Source organism: Marmota marmota, unplaced genomic scaffold, assembly GCF_001458135.2.
Source record: "Marmota marmota marmota unplaced genomic scaffold, marMar, whole genome shotgun sequence".
In the NCBI taxonomy this organism is placed as follows: domain Eukaryota; kingdom Metazoa; phylum Chordata; class Mammalia; order Rodentia; family Sciuridae; genus Marmota; species Marmota marmota.
The window spans coordinates 1-6,210 of NW_026000169.1; positions in this window are offsets into that span (position 1 = coordinate 1).

A 6,210-nucleotide genomic window follows, 5' to 3' on the forward strand; every position below is an offset into this window, starting at 1 on the left:
ATATATATATATATATATATATATATATATATATATATATATTACAACACCATGCTTTAAAAAATAATCTTACAAAACAATTTACATCCGTTCTCTTTAATTCTCAGCTTCTGCTCCATCTCTATCTCTCTTAGCCTTATATTTAAAATGTAAATTACAGGAACTACAAGATTTACTAGTTTTATAAAAAAACAGTTAAGAAAAAGAAAAAAGGTTTCCCTTTAAATCCAAACTGCTTGGCTGTCAGTATTTGCTGTTTTCAGCTGGATTTCTTAACCAGTTCCTCCCTAATGCTATAGCACAGAAAGAGAAAAATAAAAATATTTTAAATATATAAACTTTATTTAAAAAAAAAATTTTTTAAATTTCACAGGCTTCCAAATAAGTCTTATCTGAGCCAAAAGTACACTCTGATCTGATTTTTAAAAAAAAGAGTATTACAGCCATGTAAGTTTTTAAATATTCTATGTAAGTTAATGTAGTTTTCTAATCAGTCTTGTTTTATCTATCTATAAAGGTTTTTACATTCTGTCTTTGTCCAAAGCCAATTTCTCCAGAGTTAACTCTCGACTACATTAAAATTTCCTTTTACTAAATCCTTAGGAGGATATACACATGGTGATGCTGGGAATAAATCTGATAGCTATCAGGGACAAATAGCCAGCTGTATGAAACCTTTGATTTCAGTTTCCATCAGGGCTGTTGGATTTTATACCTGGCTTTTCCAATTATACAAGCCTGTCCTATGTCTATATATTATGTACTTGGTATCAAATTAACATTTAAACAAATGAGCACTCATCAATAAAAATTTAAATAAGTATATAGATACAAATAATTCAATTCAAACCAAATAACTAAATAAAAATATAGAAATGGCTTTAAATTATAACTTTAAAAAATTCCAACTCACAATATTTTTTCACCAATTTTTATAGGTGGCCAGACCATAAAGTGTTAGTATCTAAAAAATGTCTAAACTGTAATGTAATATCCATGGTTTCTAAAATTTGTCTTCAACACAAAAGAGATGATTAATACTATTATTACATTTTTCTGATATTTTTATTATTTACAATTAAAATAAAGAAATTAAGTTTAATATAAATAGGATTGATCTTCATAAATATGGCTTCTTAAATAAATAAGTTAAAAATTATAGCTTATGCACAACTGCTTTCTTCTTTTTTTCAGTTGTTAAAAAAATAATAGCATCCTGCCTCCATTGTTTATTTAACTCCTTTTTAAAAACAGGTTTTACAAAAAACTAACAAGAGCTATCAACAATAATGATGGATCAACTTTCAGTAACATTACAATTAATGGTCATATTAAAACTTTATCTTTAACAGGCACAAACATTCATGTTTTATACCTTACTATGGAAGAACTGTACATCTCCAATACTTACAGTTTTCTTCCTACTGTTAAGCTGCATTCACAGATTTTTTTTTATCACCAATTGCTTTTCACATGCCTCATGAGGGACAATTCTTTTTGTTATGTCAAGTTACATATTATCCCTTTTCCTTGATTTTTTTCATTCCTGTTGTGGATGGACTAACAATGTATACAGATAAAGGTAAAAAAGAGAAATAATATCTGTTTTTACTAATGTTAAATGGGCTAACTTTTATACCCTACCTCAAATCTCTTCAGAGTATGCTAAATTAACTGCCATTATCCTAGCACTGTGATTATTTTCTACTACTTTAAACACCATTACAGATTCTCAATATATAATTAAACTTCTTCCTCATATTTATGTAGTTGTGTTATCTCCTCCTTTGGATTCTAATTTATTATCTCCTGTTTTTTTAACCTTTCAAATGCTGTGTCATATGTCTCCTGTCTTCCTCACTCATATACACAGCCACACCAAAATTCCTGAACCTCTGATAGAGGGTAACACCCACACAGATGAAGTTGTGAAATCTCTTTATCCTTTATTTTCAAATGCTGTGGAATCCCATGGATTTTTTTCATAAAAATATTCAATCACTAATGAAATGTTTTTATTCTCATCTCAACAGGTTCATGCTATAGTTAAAACCTTTTCTCACTGTGAACCCTTCTGGGCCCCTATTGGGAATCTATAAATCCTTGAGGTCTATGTTCTAATGCACTTTGGCATATGGATGTTACCCATTTCCCTCCTTTTCATCCTCACTGCTTTCTTCATGTTTCCATTGATACTCATTCTGAGATCATTTGGGATAGTTCCCTTAGGGCTGAAGATAATCTGCTTACATTTCTCATTTATTGCTTTGCTTTCACTATAGGTAAACCTTTTCATTTAAAAATTGATAATGTGACTGCATATATATCTTGTGCTTTTAAACACTTCTGTAATCAAAAAGGATAATTTTTTATTAGTTGCTCAAAACATTACAATGATCTTGACATATCATATATCATACATTTGATTCAAGTGGGGTATGAATTCTTATTTTTCCCATGTGTACAGATTGCAGGATCACATTGGTTATACAGTCACGTTTATACATATTGCCATACTAGTGTCTGTTGTATTCTGCTGCCCTTCCTATCCCCTTCCTTTTAAATCATGAAATTCCTCATAATTCTACTGGAAAGGCTTTGTAAACAAGCACATCATACTCTTAAAACACACTTTTTAAAACATAAAACAAAAAAAGGGAAACTAGCCTCTCTTATGAATTTATATTGCCTTAAATATTGCTTTTTTTCAGTTAATGCCCTCAAAATGCAATGCAAAGAAAATACTCACAGTTGATTATATGCTATGGATAAATATTTTATTTCCAAACAATCATTGCCTAAATTTATGTAAAATACAGGGTTCCAACACCCCCAGGATGGCGGGATCCTGTACCTTTGATTCACATGGAGAAAAAGATATGTTGCTATGCTTACACTAAGAGGGCCTGTTTGGATTCCAGCTCAAAGTGTGAGACCTATTAATCACAAGTTGGCATCAGGGACTTCATAACCCAATCCCCAAATTTGATTTGACCCTGAATGAGGAGGATTCTGCCAAACAAAAAGATGATCACTATACTCAAAAAAAAAAAAAAAGAATACTAAAATAGACCCGAATATATTTGACTTTTGATGACTTGGGGGGATATAAAATCATTAACAGCTTCAGCTCAATAGCTCTTGGCTTAAATGGGGTTAAAACATATTTCAGAAAATTTGGTTACTGCTTTAATTGCTAAACTTACACAAACCTCTGTAAATGCTTTGATCCTAATGATAATGCAGTTCTGTTATTCTACCCGAGCTGTGGGAAATCCAGTACAATCAATCTCCTTAAATTCTAGAGCCCATTATAATATCTGGGTTTACCTGGCTAAAATTGTCAATTCATCTAAGATAAACAATTATTCATAGGTGGATGTTTAGTAATACTAGGATTACTATTTTGTGCTTGTTGTCAATGCATACCTTATTTTTTGCCTCTGCCAATATTAAAGAAAAAACAAGTTTTATTCCTCAAAAAGGTCATACAAAACAAAATAGAGAAGCTGTAAGGATTCTGTGTTTTCGATTGGGAGTCTCTGATGGCTTCATGACTGTGGCATGCTTGGTGCATAGGAAGTTTCTCTACAAGGACACAGGATGCCTAGCTCCTATAGCAATGCCCTGCAAAAGGAAAATATGTGCTAGAGTTTTATTGCCTCAACCTTGATCTCAGGTATACAGTTCCAGGGAATAAAGGAACTCTCTTGTTAGACAACCACAATGTTTCACCAACCTCCACTGGGCGTGAACCTGTCCATAAAACAGTAACATTAAACAATAGACTTTCTTGAGATCTACACAATGCTCCTAAATTTGCACATTGCAACTATAGTATGTAACTGAGGAAAGCTACATAATGTTTCTAATTTTGTACCTAACTAAGGACACATGAAAAATAATGTACTAATGATGCCAGTGACTGAATGTAACCTATTGATATAAATAGAGCTGGATACTTGGGTACTCTATCATTCTGCCTCTTCATAGTTTCTGTGTCTCTTTTGATTTTCTTACAGCTGGCATCCAACATGGGACATGACAGAGTTCTCTGCCCATGCCACTTCACAACTTCTCTATTCATAGGAAAGCTAAAACTATAAATCTTCCTGAGAAAGGGACCCTTCTGGATGTTTTCCCAGGTAACAGGGAAAGGGAAATGACACGTGTTTTTGTTCTGCTGGTACCAAATCCCAACAAGTAATCTATGGGGAGTGCCTTATCTGACACTCAAGATGTCATCAGCTGAGCTCTCCTTTTTACTTTCCAAGGCTGGACATATCATAAGTAATGCTAATCTTGCTGCCTTATTGACAGATAGACTCTTGTTGTTCCTGGTACCCAGAAAGTGGTTCTTTATTTTTAAAGGATTGGGAAGATATAGGTAAAAAGGTTCATGATGAGCCAGGAGCTCCTGTGCTTGTGCTGCAAGCTTAGTTTCTTTGTCACAATGCTATCTCTAGGACCACTAAGTTCTCTCAAAAGTTGGCTTCCTTAGGAGGACCTTTATTAAAAAAATGCTTTTGGTTTGATTTTGGTTCATTCCCATTCCCATAATGCTAAAGGAGAAAAATTTGTTATTCTAGAAGTAATTTGTTTTGAATATACTGGTACAATATATGTCCAAATGTGGTCCAATATGCCCTTAACCCCCCCAAAGGAGCTCTATTGCTAAATTGATTGTGATTCCCAATGTTTCAGCTCAACAACCTTTAAATGAAAGGGGAAATGCAAAGTTTGGAACTGTTTACCAATTACTGAAAGTAGAGCTAAATCCTCTTTGTTTAAATGAGCAGTCAATTTAGGGTTAGTGGACACCAATAGTATTCTCATAATAATACTTCTTATGGTATGGCCTTACGCATGGTGTCCTAAAGAAGCCATCTTGGTCTGGGTCAAAAAAGAGGCAAAAATAAACAAGTGTTCAAAAGCTCCCTATGGCTACCATGCTCTGCTCCTTTGAATCCACAGCAAAACATTACTCATGTTCATCACTATGTAAAAATTATTACAAGATTTACAACAAAGAGAAAGAGAAAAAAGAACTCTCCAAAAGAATATAAACTACTGCGCCATGCTTTAAGAGAATAATCTTATCAAAAAATAGTTACATCAGTTTTCCTTACTTCTAGCTTCTGGGTTATCTCTAGCTCTCCTAGTCTTATATTTTTAAAAAAAAAAATTACAAGGCCTACAAGATTTACTAGGCTGATGTAAAACCAGACTTAACTGGTTTTGCATCCAAAAAAAAAAGTGTCCCTTTTAAATCCAAACTGCTTGGCTTGATCTCTTATCTGTTTTCAGTTGGCTATCTTAACCACTTCCTCTTTAATATCACAGCACAGAAAGAAAAGCAGAAAGATTGCAAAATGTACAAACTTTCTTTTTCAAAATGTTTTTTCTTTCTTTCTTCCTTCCTTTCTTTCTTTCTTTCTTTCTTTTTTTAATTTTGCAAACTTCCAACTGACTCCTATCTGAAATAAAAGTACACTTGACCTGATGAACAATTTAGTATTGTGGCTGTGTTTTTAAACATTCTATGTAAGTTAATGTATTTTTCTAAGCAGTCTTGGGTTGTCTAAGTATAAAGGTTTTTATATTCTGTCTTTGTAAAAGTCCAGTTTCTCCAGAGGTAACTCTCAAATACATTCCAAAAAGATTTTTTAATAAATTCTCAGGAGTATACAAACATGGTGATGTTGGAAATAAATCTGATTACAAACAAGGAGAAATATCTGGCTATCTGAAACCTTTGATTTCAGCATCCATCATGGCTATTGGATTTTATACCTGGCATTTCCAATTATACAGGCCTGTCTTATGTCTATATATTATTTACTTGATATTAAATTGACATTTAAACAAATGAGCCCTCATCAATTAACATTTAAATAAATAGATACAAATAACTGAATTCAAATCAAGTAATTAAATAAAAATATCAATGTCTTTAAAATTTTAACTCACAAAATTTTCTAGGTGACCAAAATCCAAAGTCTTAATTTTTAAAACATGTCTAAATGTAGTATAATACCCATTGCTTCTAAAATTTTCTTCAACACAAAAGAGATGATTAATACTGTTAATTACATTTTTTGTTATTTTTATTGAACAATTAAATTAAATAAATTAAACAACATAAATGGGATTAATTTTCACAAATATGGTTTCTTATATAAATAAATTAGAAATTACAGCTGACACCCA